This window comes from Rhodamnia argentea, unplaced genomic scaffold (assembly GCF_020921035.1).
Source record: "Rhodamnia argentea isolate NSW1041297 unplaced genomic scaffold, ASM2092103v1 Rarg_v2.18, whole genome shotgun sequence".
Taxonomy (NCBI): Eukaryota; Viridiplantae; Streptophyta; class Magnoliopsida; order Myrtales; family Myrtaceae; genus Rhodamnia; species Rhodamnia argentea.
Window position 1 is genome coordinate 40,324 of NW_025955867.1, and position 22,929 is coordinate 63,252.

The 22,929-nt window shown below is 43.6% G+C and overlaps 2 long non-coding RNA genes across 2 annotated transcripts; one reads left to right on the plus strand and one right to left on the minus strand.

Moving 5' to 3' along the window:
- Window positions 1–118: 118 nt before the first annotated feature.
- On the plus strand, window positions 119–12,223 carry LOC125313377. Its single transcript, XR_007197169.1, has 3 exons — window positions 119–131; window positions 2,187–2,188; window positions 12,106–12,223. It is a non-coding gene; the product is annotated as an uncharacterized LOC125313377 (long non-coding RNA).
- On the minus strand, window positions 8,162–21,150 carry LOC125313376. Its single transcript, XR_007197168.1, has 2 exons — window positions 20,558–21,150; window positions 8,162–12,407 (listed from the first exon to the last, which is right to left on the minus strand). It is a non-coding gene; the product is annotated as an uncharacterized LOC125313376 (long non-coding RNA).
- Window positions 21,151–22,929: the final 1,779 nt, after the last annotated feature.

Sequence of the window (22,929 nt, forward strand, 5' to 3'; positions counted from 1 at the left end):
GCCAGTTCTGAAGCCATCTTTTTAGGCAGGAGTTTCGGAAGGAAGTCAATGCCAGAAAAGTCCTTTACAGGACAGTTATTCTCAAAGGTATATTCCCCAATGGTTGTAGCCTTAGCTTAGCCAAGGGCGAGGTAGGATCACTCACTTTCTTTCCCCAAGTGAAGCAAGAACTCTTAACTTAAGCAAGTATGATTGTCTGCTTCCTAATGTTAGGTCCAAGGGCCGTCGCTACATTTCATTACTATGGATAGCTCTCGCGTCTCCGAACCTCTAGAGTGAACTTCCTTTCCGCCCTTTTTCTCTTATCCATCTTTCTTGCTATGTTTGAAACTCTTTGGAAAATGGCCCTACTATTAAGAATTCGAGGTTGAAAGCCCTCTCTTTTCCGACCAAGACCTGATCTTTCGATCATCTGACTGAATCATCCTGCAGATCTGAGCTTTGTTGAAAGGGGTAAGATAAACTATGAACAGAAGAAATGAGTGATTGTCCCCCAGTGGAGGCTTTCTTCGCGCACAGGCGTAAAAATCCAGGCTCTATCAAACCAAACCAGCCTGGATTGATCTTGGTATGTGCCGGTTTCTCTTTCGTTTCGGAATTCTCGGTCCTATATGGATATGGAGGTTTTCTCCTGCGTCTTTATATTGTCTTGCTTAGTATCTCCTCCATCCATACGCAATCTCCGCTTCCATTTTTGATACATAGTTGGCCCTTCTAACCATTGGTCTCAGGATGACAACAAAAGACTAAAGCCCGGTCCGAGCAAGATCGTCGAGACTGACTTTCGAAAGTGAGATCACTTCTATACTGCTAGCTACTGCATACCTTCCTTCAGAGCAGCCATTCCCTTCTTATACGAGAGCCCGCCCCATGGAGGATAGGATGAAAGTAGTCCATTTCATTTCCCTTCTTTCCACTTTAGAACTAGCTCAATCTGAACCCTTAAGTAAGCTGGTTGACAGAGCATGGATTCTCCCCGAGAATAGAGATCCAATTCAATGTCTTGTCTTAATCATATAAAAAAGAGCTTCTTATTGGCTCACTCGGTAATCTTCTCTTTTTTTTTTCGAGATGCTTTTCCGGTTGAACATCTAAATCTAAATATGGCTGGGATTCGTTTTCGTAGATGGAAGGAGCATTCAAGACTATCGAGGTCAATTACATCGAGCCTCTTATCGGTCGGGAGTTAGTTGTGAATTCTGGTGATAAGGCTTGTGAGGTTCTATCTAAGATATTCGGAAAAAAGATCCGGAAAGAATTGTTGGCTTTATCAATCGCTTTCTCGGCCGGCTAAAGGAAGAATCGAGAGCTGGTGCCCGGTTCCTCGGAGCTTCTGAACGTGCGATAAACCGTTCGCTATCAGCTGTCTGAGCAAGGCGTTGAGCATGAGGGCGTAAGGAGACGGTTTCTTTCTTTGTCAGCTTCCTGCCTGGCTCACTAGTCATACCCAAAAAGGGGTATGTGCGTCTTGTTCGGATGGGTAAGTTCGAGCTTTTAAGAATGGAGTCTTGGTCTCTGGGCTCCTAGTACTATGTGCTATGGTATTTGCTCAACAATCCAGTTCTAGAACCTCCTTTCTGCTCCCATTTCTCCGGGGCGGCTCGGCGAAAACTCTTATTGAACCATCGTAGCCACTTCTTTCATCGGTATAACCCATAGAGAGATCTATGCATAGTGAAGTTACAGTCCTTCTGAGCTCAGAGACATAGCCTATGCGAGCCTTACCAGAGCTCTTTTACATTTTTCAGTTTGACCTATGAGAGATCCGGTCTAAAAGGAAGGCATGTTGGCAAGAAAGCATTCACCGAAGGTAACGTAGTTCAGAGAAGAGAGTGAGTACTTGATTATTCTAAGGCAAGAGAAGGACCTAAGAGTTCCCTTGAGACTTTATTGAGTCCGGGGATGGCTATGTTCTGTCTCGGGATTACCTGGTCCTATAAAGTCTAAGAAGAAAGGAAAATAAAGTCTATGCATAATTTGAAAAAAGAAAGGAATCATAGGTGGTTAAGGTTTTCATGTTTGAATATGAGGAAAGATCTCTGCAGCCCCTACCTGAATCTCCATGGATTTGAGAAGCATGAGTACTTATAGTAGTATAAAGCTAACTTATCTTCTTTACCTTCTTATAAATCTTATACCTCTACGAAATGAAATCTTTCTTTTCTTTTTTAATGGAATTGGGTGAGAAGTTGTGTTAAGACCCTGACTAATGAATCAATAAAAGAATTCTTCTCTCGTCAAAGGCCAACTAAAGATTCTTAGAAAAAGTCCAGATTCTGTGAGATAAAGTCTAAACTCACCTTTCTTCTTTCTTATCTGGGCCTTTTATCAATCCTCGTGAATCAGTAGAAAGCAAAGCTCCAGACTCTATTGAATTGATAAGGATTCCCACTAGTCTCCCCTTCTCAATGCTTGGTCCTATTGCTACTGCTTCTGATTCACCAAATTAGCCCCTTCGACGCTTTATTAAAGGAGTACTGATCCCGGGAAATTCCTTCCAAGGAACTGATTGACCTAAGCTAAGACTTAAGGCCATTCTTCAATGCCAGTGGTGTGAGGCAGTGAGCTCGGGAAGTTCACTCTTTTAGTTGCTGTTCCAGGGAAGGAGGGGGTTTTTCTAGAACCGATTCGACAACAGAGGCTGACACCGATGAGGCGGAATCGTCCGCTTCAAAAGAAGCAATAGATAGCCTTTCAGCTAGCAATGAAGCAGCGAACAAAAGGATTGACTTGGAATCCGCCTATACAGGTCGTCTAAAAGAAAAGGATAAGTGATACATAGCTAGAGCAAACGCATACGCATAAGAATTAGGTGAAGCTAGGTTCATAAGGTTTATAAGCAGAAGCATATGCTTCATCTGCTAATGGAGAATAAATCGACACAGATTAAACAGAGGCTCTTGATCCTGGGAAGGACGTTTTTTATTTTGATTGAAAATATGACGTAGTAGAAAGAAACACTGTGCTAACGCACAGCGCTATATAAGGGCATAACCAATATAGCACCGAAGCGAACAAGAAAAAGAAAGCACAGCTCGAAGGAACAGCGCGAAGAGAAGATTCCACTCCATGGACAGAGGGTGGGGTCAGAAGAGGTCATGGTCTTTAGCGCGCACGGCCAAGGAAGCATCGTTTTTGAAGCAAGATAGGCAAGGGAATAGTTCCTTCCATAGCATATAAAGATAAGTTCCATACGATCTAATAAGATTCTATATTCTTTCTTCATAACTTAAGCATAGAGTTATAGGGTGGAGGGCGAAAGTCATTTTTAAATATATCAACTCCCAGCTAAAAAGATGACTGGTCGATCACTCTGAATCCTTTCGTGGAATGAAGCAAGAGCGCGCTACTAAACAAAGATTTCAAATATACCGCGAAGGTTACAGTAATTCACGGCTGAATTTATCGTGCTATGGAGCCGCCTCCTATGGTTGGTGAGTGTAATAGCTTCCGAACGCATGCATGATTGAATTGACTAGATATCGAGCTTTCCCAATAGGGAGGGAAAGAAGCCATGTCTAGGAACTTTTTCCGCTCGACCTACAGCGGGAAGAACAGCCAAGCCAGGGTAAGAAAAAACCTTTATAATCTTAAGATCTTAAGGACACGCCGGGCGAATGGAATGCATTATTTAATTCCAAGGTTTACTGCATTACCGGACCCGGATTCACTTTCATTTTTTTGAATGCCCCAAGAGAGGGAAAAAGTTGAACAATATACCAAACAGGAATAAGGGCGAGAAAGATATTTAATTAAAAGAGGAGTAAGGCAAGGAAAGCTAGTCCGGCAACTGCTGGCTGTCGACGAGGAGGATTCACCTAGTGATGCCAGATTCGCAAAGATTAATAAAGGACCTCCCCCTTTAATTTAATAAGTAATCCCCCCTTCTGAGAATGATTAGAATCCTCCTTAACATAGAAGAACCGCGTTCCATATGGATGGATGAAGTAAACCCTCGTCCCTCTAACTCAATCAATATCAACAACATGTCGTGACGCTTTGGTTAGGCCTACTACTATAGGCTACTTCTAGCTTCTATAGTGGCCCTTCCACTTCCACTTTGGTGTAGTTTTTGTTTGTATTGTACTAAATTGAACATAAGCTTTCACTTCAAAAGGCGCTACTTACAGACGAAAGGCGAACCCGGCGAGCAGCCCAACAGCAAAGCGTACTCTTTTCTAGTCGCGACCACGTACCCTTTAATAGTATTTCGTTCACTTATTTACTTATAGAGTCGTTTTACTACTTAAGTAGGGCGAACAGTGGTGATCCCACCTTCCCTCCGGGTGTAAAATCGCAGCCTATCCTAAGAACTACTTTGAGTGCCCCGAAACAAGAATCAGCCCGCTTTAGGGCGAAATCCTTTTCCCTTAGATTCTTCGATCGGACCGGACTTTATCGATCTGAATGATGCTTAAAAGCGTTTTTGTCTTAGTTTCGAAGTCTGATTTCTTTCCGTTGTTGGGTATGAGCACCTGGTCTTAATTGTGAACGAGAAATATATGTCCCCTAGCTCTGGGGAGACCATGAGGGAAAGAAATTGCTTTTCATTAGTATCCAGTAAACTATACTTTCTTAAGTAGAGGTTGGTCGAGTCACTATGTACCTCTGATAGAGCCATTGAGAAGCGGAGAAAGGAATAAAGTAGGTGGTGGTCTGGGCCCTAGCGATCTCTAAACCCACGAATGAAAGCTCAAGAGGTGGAAGGCATTCCTTCGTCGACTGTTTTGCATTTTCTGGGATTTATTTATTAAACGACTGAAACCAACACAGGACCGTACTCCTTGGCCACAAGCCCCGAACTTTTCAAGGCTCAAGGCCACGGCTACCATTCCCATCCGCATTTTGCTTCTTCTTGACACACTCAAATTTGGACCGATCCAATGAATGCCTTCAGGCAGAGGTTGAGATGGACCAGCATCAAGAGAATAAGAATCGGGCATAGGCGCGAGAGAGGAACCAAAAGGGAAGGTGCCATGGAAGAAAAAAAGGATCAGCTAACACCATCCTGTGATGTATTTTTATTAATGTTAATAGTGGATGGCGAATCAGATTCTGTAGCATCATTAGAGGTTCTACCAGTAGAAGTAGGGTCATAGCATAGAATGGATCTAGCAATACAAGATCTTATTTTTTAGCTGTATATGATGCAGGTATGGATAAAAGGTTCCCCTTTTTTTAAAAAAGAAAAGAGATATACGAATGGAGCTACCGGATCATAGTATCTATAGTCTTTTGTCTCAATACCAATAAAAAAAAAAAAAAACACAGATGACGCAGTGAGTTTGGTACGCTCACGCTTAGGAAGCACAGGACAAAACAAGCACATCCGAAGAGCTGAATGAATCAGGTTGAACACCATAAAGATAAAGTTTGTAATATGATTCAAATCCAAAAATTACAGAGGAAAGTAGAAAATGAATAAAATAGGCAGAAGTGCCCCCGGACTAGGACAGATAAAAAAGCCTAGCTTGCCAACCATATAGCGGAAGCTGGGTTCCAGCTCATATTGGTAGTTTACGCATGATTTGAGCAGTTTGGTATGTACTTGCACCATAGTTGCCCTTTTCCTGCCTCGAAGAGGCGAAAGAACCTTATGCCAATGCAAGACCTGACAAACCTTCCTGGAATCACTCGATCTCTTGGATGGGAAGAGCCCGCCCCTAGACATTGAGCACCTGCCCCGACACCTCATCAGGGTGCAAATCCAAATCCTGTCCAGAATACGAACCCGCGGAACAATCGAAATAATCAAGAGCGAAGGCAGGTCCAAAACGATCCAATTCCCTATGACCTATAGTGAACTCCTGCTACAGTTAATTCAAAACCATAAAATAGCTCCTGTGCTGCTAGAACCCTTCCATATCCCAAGTGGTATGATCCGAATGCTAGATGTGATTACCATGCTGGGGCAATAGGGCATTATACAGAAAATGTCACCGCATTCAAAATCGGGCCTTAATAGATTGGTTTGATTTCAAGAAAATGACCAATGCCTCCTGATGTTAATGTTAATACGAATCCTCTGCCGAATCATGGGAATTCCGGGGTAAATGCTCTTAGTGGAGAGTATTCAACATACTTCAAGAAGAGAGTATCCGAGGTTAGAAGGCCAATGACAGTCCTCTTCGAGATTCTGAGTAGGGCAGATTTTATTCCATCAGTCCATGGATACTATCAGGGATTCAAGCCCAATGAAAGTTGTGACTTGAATATAGAAAGAATCGCCCACTCAATTGCTATCCATTCATAAAAAAGGTAAAAGAGTTGATGGACGCGAAATGGATTCTTATTGGTCTGTAGAATGAAGACGAGGCCGAAGTGGAAGATGCTGACCAAGTCAATGCCATACCTGAAGAATCTTACTTCTCCAACCCCCTTTGGGGGTCCTCGACCAATTCTGCGGACATTTCTACCCCAGAGGTTACTTCCGGCACACAACAGCCTCTGTTAATCCAGTCTATGATCAGATCAGTGGAGCCAACCCTATCGCTTTAGTAAGACATCGCTTTTGGTCGAAGCCAGGTTTCATTCAAGATCATGGTTTGCTATCTTCCATAAGATACCGCTAAATTGTTATTATGTTTGGTATCTTACCCTCCTGAGCGGTATGAAGCCCGTAGACAATGGCTTGAGAGAGATGCGATCAGGACCTCTTCTCGGCCAGCAGTTCAATCCAGAAAGAGTTGAGCTCAGATAACGGAATGGCATGCTCTAAGGCCAGTCGAGAAAGAGTGATCTCTAGAGTGTCAACACAGACTTCGAAGATAGGCGGCATCTCGGAGTCTAACTCTTTGATCTGACCTAGGCCTAAAACTTCAACTCAACCTACCCTCGCTTCAAGCAGTGAAGAGAGGATAATAAAGAAGCACTTCCCAACAGCCTAGCATCTTTTTTCCAGTCTATCTTTCCCAAATCTAAAAAAGAAAAGAAGTAAGATATCTGACATATCCAGTCACACACGTAGGTTAGAAAGAAAGAAGTTTACTATCTCCTAATAGTCTCTTCTCTCTTCACACAACTCTTCATATCCCTATATCTCCTAGAGCAAGAGAGCAGTTCTCTTAACACAGCTGGGGATCCGACTCTACAGAAGAAATTGATTCGGTAATGGTAGAATATATAGAAAGGCTTTCGAAACTACGGTTTAGTATAAAAGCTCTGTCTAAGCCCCTACCAGTCTTATTCTTACGATGCCATAGGACAGTAGTAGTTCCGGAAGCTAGAGAGCAACTCATTCACTCATAAAGTCAGAACTCGATCGCTATCTCCTCTCTTAAACAATCCTATTCCCTCAGCCAATTCTACTTCTTTATTTATCAGGAAGTGCAGAAAAGAAAGTACTTTCCAAAGATTGGAATCTCATGACCCCATCCCTCGATCGTGGGGGTACTCTTCTCTACTCATTCCGCTCTTGCCTTCGTCCTTTAGTGATAAAAATCAACGAGGAAGGAAAGCTTTCACATTGCAGTCCTATTCCAGTTCTTAAACCCAATCTACCTTTATCCTTTGGTCTACATTGGACCAGCTGATCGTATGGATGGTTCGGTCGGTTGCTACACCAGAGATATAATAGAAGGTCATTCGGCAATATCAGGTATACTACTACTAATCGATTCTTTGGTCCTTTTGCGATCGAACAACTTATGAATAGTTGCTGCCTACATAACCTTATCTACCAGACCAAGGGAAGCAGGTATCAGATCACTGTAGTTCGAGACACCTTTTGTGAAAGCAGTTCCTGTACTGTATTTTGAATGAATTCAGGTCAGTAAAGTAGTCTGGTGGAAGGTGCTCACCTCACCTCTCCCCTTCCCCCCGTATCACGGGAGCAATCCAACCAAGGATAACTCACCATGACAAAGGCCTGCCTTTCAGTGCGTGAAAGAAGTCCTGCTCTTTCACTGCCTTACTCCGGCTTTCAACATTCGCTGTTCGTGCTTGAAAGCACTCTCCTATCTATCCTTCGGCCTCGTGTCAGAAACAGTTGACTGAATCGAACCGCCCGAGAAGGCAAATAGACCCGTTCACCAGCAACTGTTGCGATTCCCTCTAACTGCGCCAACTGCTCCACGTTTCGTTTCCCCTCTTGCTTCAGCTTCAACACCGTTGATTTCAATGTATGTTGTCAGAGAAGAAAGAATCTGTATGGTGAATGGAATCCATTCTCTGAGATCTGGGAAGAGTAGCCGACCTAATCAATCTGCTCTTAGGAGACCCGGCCAACTCAGTCAATCTCCAGGTCCCTAACGAACGAGTCATTCACTTTTGTTTGATCAACCAATGGCTATAATGACCTTCGCGAATTGCTGACGTCAATCGAGATCGATCGGATTGAAGCTCTAGCATCTGACTTGAATTGGGCCATTGTACGGATCCGTATCAAGACAGCTGTCGGCCAAAGTGTTATGTTATCCCAGTAGATTCCTCATGTTGATTGGCAACTATTGTATTTCACAGGTTCACTTTTCATTTCTTTAATCCCACCTAGATCTTTCTGCAATTGAGCTAATTGTCCCTTGAGCATTGCTGCCTCTTTCTTTGGAGGTCGATTAGATTATTCCGTTCCTTCTTAAGATCTTTTCACTTCCGTTCCTGTAGTGGACCCTTTTTTTTTTACATACCAAAAAGCCCGCTTATTCACATAATGATGAAATCGATCTTCTGCAGTAGCTGATGCTACTGAATCAGCTGCTTTCTATTTTCAATGAGCGGGAGCTTTACCCGCTGCATTGAATATTAGATCACAGGGAAAGAACGAGCAGTTCCAGGAGGTATCTAAATCCTCTACTTAGCTAGAGAAAGTCTTCTGGCCGGTGTGTTACCTCCTGGGAGAGAGCTCCCAATCCATCTTCGCTTCAAGCCCAACAGTGCCAAGACAGATTCAATCTAGAGCGCCGCCGGGTTCATTAAGAAAAGAAAGAGAGCAAGTAGTCTTGATTTCGCGAGCAGCAGTGACAAAGGAGGACGAAACCCCAAAACTGAAGACTGCGTAACGTCGTTCCGTCCGGCTGGGGGTAGATCGTTGTGTCAGGGAAAGGAAATCCTCCCGATCATTGGGGAATCTTCGAAGTCAGGGACCCATTTCCTGACAAGGAGCTACGGAAGTTGAGTCACGGCCCTGACCTCCCTAAGAGATCATGTATCAATCTTAGAATATATATAGACATGCCAAGGTGTCCCCTTGCCTTGCGAGGCCACCCTATCTCTTAGTGTACTGTACCGGGGCTAGTGCCGTCGAAGAGGCTCGACGGGAGCGGACTCGTTATCGTGTGGATCGCCTTGTTACACAACTGAAGGGAGAGATTTCGAGCGAGACTTCTCTGGAGAAAGATAGGCAGGATAGCAAGGCAAGGGAGTTGTGGAAGTGCTACGGGCACATATTAGTGGCCTGACGGACGAGGTCACCATACTAAAGTGTAAGCAATGGTTCGACAGAGATGGTTCGGATGTTGGTGCCAGAGCCAAAGGTATTTACGGGCCCCCGAGATGTTCAAAATGGGTCAAATGGGAGACGGTGTGTCAACCGAAGTGTAATGGGGGATTCGGTCTTCTAAAGTTGAGACAGACCAATGAGGCGGCCTTGCTTATGAAGCTGGGATGGGGGATCCTCTTGAAACCAAATGCTCTTTGGGTGAGAGTTTGTCGGTCAAAGAAGTATGTAAAGGAGTCAATCAATAGGGAAAGCTCATATGGCATAGATTAGTGCATGGAAGAAAGAGAGAATGTGCTTTGACATCCTCCCACCCAGTCTCGCTAGTTAATAGAAGTAAAATAATTGCAGATGACTGCCTCCGCTAAGGAAACCCAGAACTCATTCCCAGATCAACAAGTCTATCGATTAGATCAGTCTACCGGGCAGTTATCAAGTAAAGAGAGCTAGGCCATGCAAGGATTGAAAAGCGGCATAGAAAGGCAAAGACAAGTGAATACCTGCAACCAGAGCTAGACAATTAGATTTCTATAGAAAGGCAAGCAGTCAAAGTAATAGACAAGTACCAATGATAGGATAGGTCTAACGTCTAACACTAAGCCCAAGCATACAAGAGAGAGCAAGGCAAGTGCATAGCTTGCTAATTGAATCTCCTTTTTCGGGTATTCAATGCTTGGACTGGTGCATGGAAAAAAGCAGTAACAGCCAGTACCTGTCCTAGATTAGTGGACATCTTGCTTCTGACATGCCTGTCCATCTTCATTCTATATGATGTGATGTTGCTAGTTCAATCTGCTAGTTAGACTAGTCAGATAAGCTGCGGTGAATCAATCAGTCTTAGCTAAGGAAAGCTTTTTTTTATTCTAATTGGACACCCATTGGAAAGTGGATGAAAGAGACCTGGAATAAGCAACCGTACAGCTAGCATTGACCTAGACTGTCCGGGCGGATCCAGTACCGGCATTATGAGGCAGTTTCTCTGTGCAGAGGGGCTGCTTGTTCGATGCGAGATAGATTGAGATAGAGATGTGTGTTGAGTCAAAAGAGTAACCGGAATACCAGATCAAACACAGCTGACATGGGAGAGAGTGCTGCTTTGGCTGTCTCCCAATCATGCTGGTACTTTGACTGCTAGGATAGGAGCTAAATAAGGAAAGCTCTCTGCACAGTCACTCGTGCACCTGCCTTGATGGAAGTCCCTAACTGCATACTGGCATATCCTAAATAGAATCTATTGCCTATCTCACAGCTAGAAGAGAGTAGAGTTTCTTCATTTTCTCTTATATAAGATCTCGATTGGTTATATAAGAGAATAGATGCTAGAGCTAGTTTTCTAGAATAGAGAACATAGAAGGAAACTTCTCTCAAGGGAGTCGAACTAAGGCATTCTCTTATTCATGTTGAAAAGCGCTTTCAACCTTGATATCGGAACACCTGGAAAGGTGAACTCCACTCCCATTTGAATGAGACAAAGACACGTTTTGAATACCATTGATGACCATTGGAGCTATTGAAGGTGATTGGGGCGAGAGACCGTCGGGAGAGGATTGATAGTCTATTTCACTCGATCATCGAACCATAGTACGATGCGATGCTTGCGAGTCAATTGCACTACTGGATTCTTCCCTGCCAAGAGGATCTGACCAACTTGAACTAGAACTGGGACTGTCGCTAAATCCGTCCCGGTCCAAGACTATACTCCTGGCCACAGGCTTTCCTTTCGAGACAGAAAAAGAAAGGGGATGTACGCAATCCAATAAGTTAGGGCACAGGGCTGGCTTGCAACTGGATGACGAGGATCACTGTCTGCACTTAAGAAACCGTGGACAGACTACCACCGAACTGGACTTCCACTGGCTAGTCTGGCGAATGAGAGAAAGCTACCGGTCTCGGCAGTCATAGCTTCTGCGGTATCGGACTCTGATCTCGTCTTTCCCCATCTCCTCCGGCAGAAAGGGCTCCAACAAGGGTTTCCAAATAGCGCACGCGGGATCCACTGTAATAGTTAGCGAAGGACTCTTATGCGCGAAAGCATTTTTGTCTCAGTCTAAGTAAGGAAGGGAGGTTCTACAGTGCTAAAGTGATAATTGAGACAGGGAGAAGAATGTTGGAACAGAAGAGCTACAGACAAGAAGAACTACCGATGTTCAGTGTACCGATCAGGAACTAAGACAGACGAGCTTCCCTCACCGAACTAACTAAGCGAGGGCCTTGTTCAAGTCTTCCAATACGGAGTGCGGAAGGTTCAAAGTAGGAATCTCTATCCGCCCGATCCGATCCATAAGGCTTCTTCCGTACAGAGAAGTGTTTCGGAGTGGAGAGATGTACGGAATGAGTGGTTCACGCACACTAGATGGCTTAACTGAGAGACCCTCTTCACACACATATATAAGGGCTAGTGCTTGCCGAGCTGTCTAAGATGACTAAGATAAGCAACTATGACTACGAGTGGGTACTAATCGAATCCATTTGACTAGTTCCCTGAAGCTTCACATCAAGCTATGAAAGAAAGCTTGGGCGAAAGGAAAAAGCTCTCAGAAAGAAAGAGGTTAACTCATCGCCCTATCCATTTGCTTATACTACATTATGATGAAAAACTCTTTGTTCATTTTTTCACAAATAAAATAAGGAACACTGGGAATTTTCGTTCCGGGATCCTTGATCAGGCCCAGATCAGAGGAAGACAAAGAGTCCGGGTCAGTCAGAAAAGAGGAGACCACTCAATTCACCGACTGGTGACGGAGCCTTCACCATTTGATCGGATCGGTCTTAGACTATTGGATTGGAGTTGAGCCCAATTCTTCGCCTTTGAAGGTAGGTTCACGCCCATGAATGGTCTAAGAGGTTCAATAAATCAAAAAAAGCCTACGAAAGAGCGAGGACTATAACTCAAACTAAGGGGAGGGGCTCTCGTCTTATACGATCTTGGAGAGAGGTCTTTGTCTCAGCACTCAAAGTAAAAGAAAGAGGCCTGCTCCACAAGCAAAAAAGCACGGAAATGAAAAGAAAAAGTCTCCTTCATGACTCTAGAAAGCCTTCAACTTCCTTTAAGCCTAGTGAAATCAATCCCACCTGTCCCTTAGTTCAGCGCAAGAGAATGGATAAAAGAATAAATTTGAAATCCCATATCGACATCGGAATCAACAGTCAAGGAATCCAATCAGTCCCGCTCGGATAGGATAAGAACCTCCCCTCCACTATCAAATCTTACTGTGAGAGTTTCCGGTGTGATCCAATCAATGGCAGAGAATCTAACTCAACTCTCTTCCTTTCCGTCTTTAAACCCACCGCCCTATACTGCGAAATGAGTTTGTTTCATAATAAGTTGCAAAAGAACTAGAATGAACACTATCTGGAGCTATGTCTGAAAGAAAGTAGATTAATGTAGGTACGCTTAGCGCTTGGTAGGTCAGGAGCAGAGGTTGTAGTATAGTTGTTCCAAATCCAACTTCTGAAGCACAGGGGATATCCAGTTCACTTTTCATAGGTTTTCCTAATCAAAAAGCCCTGTTATAGCAAACTAACAACTATAGTTGTTAATGAAAGGAAATGGGCTAGCCAAACCCGAGAATAAGAGGCGAGAATGATTACGCGATTGCTGTTCAAAGAAGACAGGATTTAAACCTTCCCTCAAGTAGACAGGCAAGTCTGACGTGCTAGCTCAATGTTGTTCATTCTTTGCTAAAGAAATAGGGCTTTTTCACTACTTTTGCCAGTCAATGGGTGGAACATTAGGTTCCCTTTCTCGTTTTCTGGTTAGGAAAGAGCTTCCTCAGCGATCTGCCTCATTGCAGGAGGAAGGAACCGGAGCAACCGCTGGAAGGAAGCCTAATGGTATAATTTCACAGACCATGCTTGGGACGCTTCCTCCTTAGTTAGTGCTTTTGAAGTATCCATTTGAATATCTTTTTCAGTGCCCGGTTTCCACAAAGCATTGCCCTTCGTAGCTGCATTAGGAGACATTAGATAGACTCGGGTGATACACTAAGAGAGTCGGCTAGGTAGTATACAATGAAGATTCCCCGCCTGATATCTAGGAAAGCTCCTTTCTGCTGTGCTTGCCACTACTGCCTAATAGGGTGTTAAGCAGTAAAATAAGTAGGCTTTTTTTCGATTGAAGCTCTCCTCGAACCATTTCTGATGATTGAGCCTATCCCATCGCGGGGAAGGGGGAAGAAGGACCCATTTTCTTCTAAAAGAGCCTATTCGGGGCATTCATATGTTCACCCTCTTATTCTACTTGTGAAATTCCTCCCTTCAAATCAAAGAGCAGTGGATTCTATCACCGGGGATTCTGGGCATCCTAACTATGAAACAGTTCCTTCTTTCAAAGACCCTACTGGACATTATTGACTTGCAAAGACCGGTTCTGCTGGGGGGTATATCTTTGCATAGAAAAAAGAAGTCTTGGCTAAGCCTTAGGCTAGTGAGTCCAAAGAGGCAGAGTCAAAGCAAGGAGTTAGCAAACTGGCATACTTCACTAAATCAGTCTAAGCCGGAAAGCCGTCAAGCAGGCAAAGTCTAGCTGCCTATTCGATTCCGAAAGTCCTGCTAAGATTAGCAGCGCTTACTCGAGCAGCGGTTACGCAAAGAGCGGATATTTCAAAGAGGTGGTAATGCTAATGAAATCAATTCCATAAGGAAACAGCCATACATACCTTATCTCTTTCTCAACCTGCTAGCTCTCGAAGGGGGGAGTAAGCGAGGGATTCTGTGTTGAAGGAAAAAGCCCTGCTCTCTTTGCCTTTTTTTTTTTTTAGAGGGAAAGTTTTAGTTCTTCCCAGACGGGGATTCCCGGATGGCGAGAATGGGCTCTTTTTGGCGCTGAGGCAGAGACGGTTGATTTTCCTTCTTTCTGCATCTTTCTTTTGGCGGTCCGAGGGCAGGAATCGTTCAATGCTCTCTAGCCGGTAGTAGGGAAAGCTGCCTTCTTGATGTAGTTGCTTTTGAATCGAGATTGGCATTGCCCGGGTCTTCTTTGAGCTAAGAGTCATTACTCTATTATGATTGATTGCTAGCAGTAATAGAATCGAAAGGAATAGAAAGAGGAGATCCCATGCAGTTAACTCGAAAGGAAATGGAAATGAGTGACTCTGGGGTGAACCAATTGCTTCAAGAGAGGATTTGCTTCGCTTTCTTTCTAAAAGATGGTATTCCTTGCGCTTTCCTCTTTTAGATTCGAAAGATAGCCCTTACTTTACTGAAAACTGATTAAGGAAGTCTTGACTGATTCATCTAGAAAACATAGTCCAACTTGCATGTGTTAAGCATATAGCTCTTCTGAAAGATTCGCTGGTAATGGAAAGAAGGCAGGCAGTCGGTAGGTGTGTGGAATTGGTTGAGGCGAGAAATGATCGGATACAACTGCGAAACTATTACATCAGCATAAATGGAATGATGCGATGGTCTCCATGTGTGCGAGTCAAAACATAATAGGTGATGGAAAATCCACATAACACTTAAAGGGTATTCAAAGGATGAAGCTCCTTATAGTAGCATAGTAGCACGGACTTCTTTGAGTAGACGGTTGAGAGAAATCCCGAAAAATCCATCAATAAATGACGAACCCCATGTTGAAGTTTCCCATCGTGTGGCGCGGGGAGGAGCAGAGTCATCAATAGGTAAAGAAGGACAGACAGACAGGCTCAAAGACCGGAAGAAGGACACCCACTCGCCCTAAACAAATGAATAAGGTTGGAGAGGGCTTTCGCTCTCGACCGCGGGCCGCCCCTGGAATTCGTTGGTTTGTTCGCCCGGGCGGTGAACCATCGATCAAAACAAGGCAAGTCGTTCAGTTCATGATTAGGATTACCCGACCGGACACGGATTGGAGTCATAACGACGAAAGGGAGGCGAAAGAAGATCATGAAGATTGTTGCATATGAATAGAATCGCACTTGGGAAAGGGAAGTGAATCCCTTGAAGTTCATCCATCCGGCATTGGATGCGTCCGTACCGAAGACGAATTTCCTGGCAAAACGTCTTTGACTACATAGGGTCCGACAAAATGGGGCTTGAACTTGACTCCTGTGTATTCTCATCCCATCTATTAAGCACTTCAGGTCAACGGTACCGCATACCGCCGCCCCCTCTTCTTAGCAGCCCCGGTCTGAAAAGAACATTTATGCATCGGCCCGGGAAACCAAGTCTCGGGACAACTAGTTATTAGAAACCGGCAATGCTTCGTTGAGCAAGTTAGCGACCGGTGGTTCCCGAATACACAGGCCCAGGGAGTGCCCAGCTGAGAGGATCCTGTCTTTCACGGGTCATTCCTAGTACCCTTGGAAAGCGAAAGGATGCTCTATTCCCAGCTAAAAAGGTTTCATCTCCCTGAAACGAAAAGCTAGAAAAAGGATCTTGGGGGGGAACCCTCTCACCCGCTTTCCCCCTCCCCCCATATGGGGGGCCTCGCCTTTGTGTGAAGGCTACATTAATCAAATTGAAAAGATTTGGAACCCCAACTCCAAAGGAAGGGCATTTTCGGGGACTAGCCTGCTTTCACAATACTAGAATTCCTCCCGGGAACACACGAAACAAAGATATGAACTGGGTAAATAGAAATGGAAAAGAGATGTTTCCAATTCATCCAAATCAGAAGCTTTTTCTACATCCATATGATCTACTAAAGTGGATCGGTATTGGCCAACTAATGAAAGCAGATCGTGGTCCATGGAGTCCCAAGAAGGTAAGAACTCCAACCTGTCCGATGCTTCTTCGGCCAAATACGATATACAAGTAGGACCTGCACTATGAGCAAGCTGTGCGAAAAACCGCTTCTTTTTTCCGGTTCCGCAACAACTTGGGCGAAATGAGGTTCTACCGGGAAACCATGGATTTTTTAGTTTTCGCCATTGGTTACTGGTCGAGCCACTGGAATGGAATGAGATAAGAATCTCTTGAGATCTTTCTTCTCCACTTACTCGTAACAGGCTTTCCCTCTGTAGAAAACTGCTTCTAAATGGCATATCCAATTTCTTTCTCTTTCTTCAAAGAAGATGGACTCCTCCTACTTATCCTTCTCTCCTCCGCAGGTGTCCATTCAAAAAAACGAAAAAAAAAGGGGGTGACGTATAAAAACTCCTATTCGCTAGAAAGTATCTCCCTTAGATAGGGAGAGTTTGGGCCATGCCTTCGAATATTTTTTGAAACTTCTTTCAAAAAATCTATTTCCCATTGGTCCCTCACCGCAACATCCCCACCTTGGTGGTCAAGTGCATCGCGCTTGGCGTTTACAAAATCCACGAAGGCTTCGTCCGGATTGTATGCAGCATTCTTTTCCAAGGCAGGATGCTGAGCAAGGATATCTTTAAAGATCGAATAGGCAGCATGTTTTTGCTCCCGTATTTGGAGATCCCGATTTTCAAAGTTGAGTAGTCGATCATATTCCTTTTGAGAGGAACAATTGTCGAGTTCAACTTTGATTTCGGCCCAATAGACTCCCTTTCCCTTATCAAGCAGAAAGGGACTTTCTTGTCTTTCCAAGAGAGCAAGCCTGTTTTTTATGGACTCTTCCCACCCAATATTGTGGGTAACGGGCCAAGGCTCCAGCATTACACGCTCTTCGAAGGAAGTCTTCCCCGTCCACGAGGAAGAGTTTGACGAGCCCGAATCCCCCGAAGAGGCCATCATGACCGTACTGTATTGTGTCTCAGCAGTCATGACGGTCCCCACACCAAAAAGAAAAAAAAAAGATAGAGATATAAGGTTAGTTAAATAAAGACTGACTTGAAATATCAAGTAAAGTCTCAGATAAAAGGAAAAAAGAGATATGCAAAATAAAATGAATATATAAATGATAAAGATAAGGCGAAAGCCGTACTTTTCATTCAAATTAAAGTAATAACGACGAAAGAGTAGGATTAAGAAACAAATTTTTATTCCAAAAAGGATGAGAGTCATCCCCGTGATCATTATAGGCTTTCCTTCTGATCCTAGAAAACGTCCGAAAAAACCTGCTACGGAACTACCGAGCAGGGGCAAAAATACAACAATGAATGTACGGAAATTGGATCTGCCTCTTCCATCACTGAACCAACTTGAATCTGAACTACGATTCAGATCCAGTCTTACCGAAATCGGATTTCCTTTGCGTGCCATATGCGCTTAGACTTGACTTTTTCCCCTTTTTTCTTCCCTGTCCAATATTTGTTCGTTTCCGTGTAAAAGCAAACTCTCCAAATTGGAGATCCACCAACGAAGAGCTAAGCATCATTTTTGCTTTCACCTCCTTAAACTTAAAGAAGAAAGAGAGCTAGCAGATGAGCTAAGCAGGCATACATTTGGAATAGAAGGTGCCTAGCACTATACTCCTTCCATAAGCCTTGCGCCCCGTTTCATTTCATCTTTTATGAAATTATTCTCAACAAAAGGGGATAGGGACTTCATTCAATTCAGCTAGAAAGAGGGCACTTACTGAACACTAACCCAATCTATAATGGATTGAAGGAAAAAAACGAAAAGCATAAAAAACTTCCTTTTCGAAAGAGGGAAAGATCACTCCTAAATGCAGCAGTGATATTATATACGATGCCACTTGCCTAAAACCCACACAATTACTTAACCTTTCATTTCATTTCCAACTTCGCTTCGGCCTAGCATCTTATGTCATTCTAGTTTAAATAAATTCAAAGAAAAGGTTCGCGCCCTAGAATGCATCCACGTCTTAGCCTTATTGGATAACTAGGCGCTGCTGTTCCCCTAGCATTACCTATGCTTAGACCCTTTATATGGAGCCTTTGATAAGAAGAAAACCCCCTTCAAGCTACCTCTCCCCGGGTGAATGCGTAAATTAGATTCTTCCCTCCAAAGCGCAGCCGAATTCCCTGTGTTAAGCATATGGGTTCTGAAGCCCAGTGAGCACTTTCAGACGACTGCCTGAATCAAATAGGGAGCACTTTTCCCATTTTACTTCTCTTTTCTTTTCAATTTTCCGCTTTCTTGCCTAGACTAAAAAAAGAGGGAGCATGCCTAGAAGAATTTCACTGTAAAAAAAGAGTACCATCTCTTACGGAGAGTGGACGGAATGTAATAGAACTCCTAGCGAGAAGGCCCGGAAATGGCTCGCAAAGATTAGGAATTTCTCTCTCAAGGGATGGAACTGGCTGAACGAATAAAAGCAACTCTACCTGGATTTACCTTTTCTGCTTCCTAAATCTGGCTCGATAACTTGCCTTATGGATTTTTTTTACCCTTGGACTGGAACGGAACTAGCTTAGGCACTTTACCCCGATGGCTTGTAAGAGACTGGCAGGCTTTCTAATGGTACAGCCCGGAAAAAAGAAGAGGGATGAAAGAACTCCACTAACAAACAAGTAGAGGGAGTGCATTGGGATAAGTATGCAGCTACAATCCCACCATCTTATCTTAGGTCCTTTTTGAGAGGGTAGCGGGATACGAAAGGAAAGCAGAAACCTATTCTATAAATACAAGGAAAAGCGTATCCTATTAGGGAAAATCAATCTATCTCTAACTTTACCCAGGGAAAGAGAGAGGTCTCTTATAGGACAGTATGTAATCAAACTCCCATCTCAGCGAGAAGAGAAGAACTAGACAAACCCACTTTCTGCAAAGAAAATAGGAGAAACTCTGGGGTAAGAAATCCTAGACTGAAACTCCTTAGGGATGGCTGGCACCCGGAATCCCAGCGACATAAAAAGAAAGTCAAACTTAGACTGGCCTGCTTAAAACTAGCTTTATAACTATTTTATTGATAACTAGAACTAGATCTCTACCTGGCTTGCTCACACTAAGAGGAAAAGGAGACTTGCTGGCTTGAAGACTAACTTGCCTTAGCTTGACTTGCTAACTTGGAAACTAGGCTTTCGCCCTCTAACCCAGCTTTCAAAGAAAACTTTCTGGAACTTGCTTGCAAGCATAAAGAATTGATGATGCTCCCCTTAGTTAGGACAGCAACTGGACCCCAAAAAAAGGTAAATGCAACGGGCTGGAAAGCACCTCCAACAGCAACTCCTTATAAAACCCCAGGCCAACGGGAGATAGAAAGACTATCCAGTACAGCAGAGAGAGTATACTTGATGGTAAGAGCTATAGGAGCCCTACTTAAGGCTTCTAGAGTAAAAGATATGATATTCGAGAATAAAGGGGAAGCAAGGGAAAGAACCTTATCTCGTAGATGGAGCCCTAAGAAAAGGATAATCTATAACCTACTTAAGTTAAAGAATCAAAGGGGATCCTACACCGGAAACTTCTAACAGGACTCAAAGTCCTGTTAGCCTTACGAAATATGAATAGGAAATGCTAGCAATGGGAGAACTCTTTTACTCGTTATACCCTTTAGACCTGCTATCTCTGCTTTCAAACTAGTTTTCTCACAGGCACTAGATGATGGGTTTACCCCAGGAATAGAATTGGTTGGCTTAAAGGCCCCTTACTACTGCAAGGGTTTAGGATAGGAGTGATTAGGAGAAGGCATTATATTGGGGCAGGCATAATAAAAGGAACTGGCTAGCTAGACGATATAGGCTGGCTGGCCTATATATAAGGTAGAAGTTCGCTATAAGGTACAGAACTATAAGATACTGGCTAGCCTGAAACTGGATATAAAGGAATTGGCTAAAAATACTTTTTTAGCTTTATCCCTAGCTTGCTTGACTGGCTTGAAAGGACAGGGACTTAAGGTAAAGGCTTTCATTCAAGGACAGAAAGTATCACTGGTTTTCTGGTTAGACCGAGACTTATACTAATTATCATCGGAAGAGTGAAAGGAAGGAGAAGAGCTGACAGCCTTTCCCGACGGACCTATCTACAAAGGGCGAAGAAAAGGAACTTCTACGAGCTTTCCAAAAGAGGCTAACTATAAGATTTTTTGCTTTCTCACTGAATCGCTTGATAGCTAGCCCGTCGCTTCCTTTCAAAAACGGACTTGCGCCTAAGATGCCTACTTCAAACTCGCCTGAAGAACCCTATTTGCTCGACTGTAAAGGAGATCTATTTAATCAGCTCTTGGTGCCATTGAATCCCCTATCTTCTTGCTCAAAGGGAGTGATACCACCTAGAACTAGCTTTCTCACAAGATAAGATCTTGCCTTAGATGGATCTTTGCCCTTTTCTTTGCTTTCCTGGATAGGCTTACCCCTGTGGAATAAAACTATATGTGCTTAACACTGACGAATCCACTACTCCAACTGGAGAGACTTAGTTTCTCACTCGAACTCGCTCGGCTAGACCCTATTCGCTTGTTGGATCGGAGAGATCGTTTGGCTCGGGAAACTTGGGATAGACAGACTAGACATATTTTCCACTAGCTGGCCGGGGCTTATAAAAGAACTTCAATTGCATTCCTCTTAACTCGATTGGATAGATTGCTGCATTTCTCCTTGACTTAGCATTTTACCCTGCTTCTATCAAAGCTGCTAGATGAATCTCCTGCTTATCCCAAAGCAGCTAGATAAACTTCCCCTGACTCGCTTGTTGTAGAAGGAATGGAGCTAGATACGCTTACCTTTGATTTTACTAGCTTCGATTATTACTTAGAATTACTTATACTAGTTAGAATATGTATAATATGGTAAATCATATTAATTAAATTAATTAAGTAATTAAGGGTCTATTAAGATATGAACTCATATATATTATTCATTTATTATTTTAATTTAGTAAATATTCAATATTTGACGTTTTGCTTCTCGATAGCCAGATAGTGAAGAAAGACACTTCGTACCTTTATTCATAAGCTCCTCTAGGCCCAATATACTTTAGTGTGGTTAAGCTGTGAAGAAGAAAGGTAACTGAGTTTAGGGCGTCTTCCTCTCCTGTTTAGAAAGATAGCTGCCATCAAAGAGAAGCAGGTTGAAAGCTTTCACCAGGTCCCGGAAGGGTCGGTAAATTTCTCGTGTTGAATCAGCCGGGAGTGACAGCGATTCGGATGAAAGGTTCTCGCAATGGAAGCTCTGTACCAAGGGTAGAGGGGAAGTTATGATTCTCGGTCTTCTGAAGTGAAAGAACCCTCCATTCAATTGTTTCAGCTCGAGTGAGGTAATTTGCCTGTGTTAGCAGAGCTCTTGGGGAAGAAGCAAGGGAGGATTTTTTAACATATGAGATTCCCACTAGGGCAGGGCTATGAGAGAGAAGGGGGCATTCTTCAAGTTTTCCCAGGAGCGAGGCCCTTTGCGGGTGGATCGAATCCCTGTTGAGGTAAGGTTAGCGATGGCAATTTAATTACGTATAGAATGACCGAACGTAATTAAAATTCCAACTTCATCTTCAATGCCTTAGTAGTCTTGATAAGGCTGAACATTCCCCACATCTTACATCGGTCATTGACGATTGCTTTCGTAGTATGGTTTTTGTTCGCTGTCCACTGGTAAAATAATCATATATAAATGTAGATAGAGAAAGAGGCTAAGCTAAGCCTACGTAAGGCTATGGGAACAGCTTTTTTGTCTGCTTTCAGCTATGCTATATAGATGCGCTACCTTGTGAAAGAAAACATCGTAAGTAAGTAGCATCTATAATCTATAAAAGAATCAATAGCAGCTAATAAAATAAAATCGAGTAGCTTGCGGGCTGGTCGTCATTGCGCACTAGCGGTTCAGTGGGAGGTATTTTTGAGAGTTTGCTTTTTTTTTTTCATCTTTCTAAGAGCAGTCTGTATGAAAAAAGAAAGGATCAGACCGCTCCTGGTGTTCTAACTAGTCATTAATGGTCGGCTTCATTGGTACCCTTTTTTTTTTTTATGCCCCTCCGCGAGCAACAAGGAGCGAAAGATAAAAGAGTTAACTAAGGATCATGCTACATTCTATATGTGCAACTCTTTATATTCGTGTTCTTTGGTCTAATGCAATTCTCCTTCATTTTTTGCTTTCTCTCCCACTGGTAAAGTGGTTATCATTTCCAAAGAAAGTACTTTTTTCTTATGGCTCCTTCTTTCGAAAATCGCCTTTTCAGGCGGGTGGCTGTTAATGGATAAATTGGGATGGGCTGTGTATCAATTTTTTCCACCCGCGTCAGGGGGAATGGGCGGAGGGTTCAATCAACCGCCTGCCCCAGACGGGGGGTCCCCTTTCTCCCTTTTACTGAAAACCAAGATCGGCCTGGGACTTCTGGGGCAAATCAAGAAATGACCCAGGACCCGATCTGGAACGAACTTGAGGTCCAAGAGAAGGACCGAGCGGCCCAGAGAGAGAACCAGAGGGTGTTAAGGGAAGCGGACAAGCTCGAACGAGATTACAACCTTTTGTTGGAAAGAGCAAGGGAGCTTGTAAGGTCGGAGGGAATAGAGAGAGGTGGAAGATCCCAAAGACATACTCCGGGCAGCGGAGGTGTTCTTGGAGGATAGATTCAAGAGAAGGGACTGGTCGTGGAGAGAGTTGTAGGCCAAAGTAAGAAAAGAGTCGCTTAGTTTTTGACTTTCTCTTTGCATTTTTAACCGATCCTCTTCTTTTTGTTTTCGCAGAGGACTCTTCTGGCTTTGCTGGAGGAGAGATTGGCCACCGCTAGACGACAGAGGGTCGAGATAGAGAGGAAAAGCAGACAGG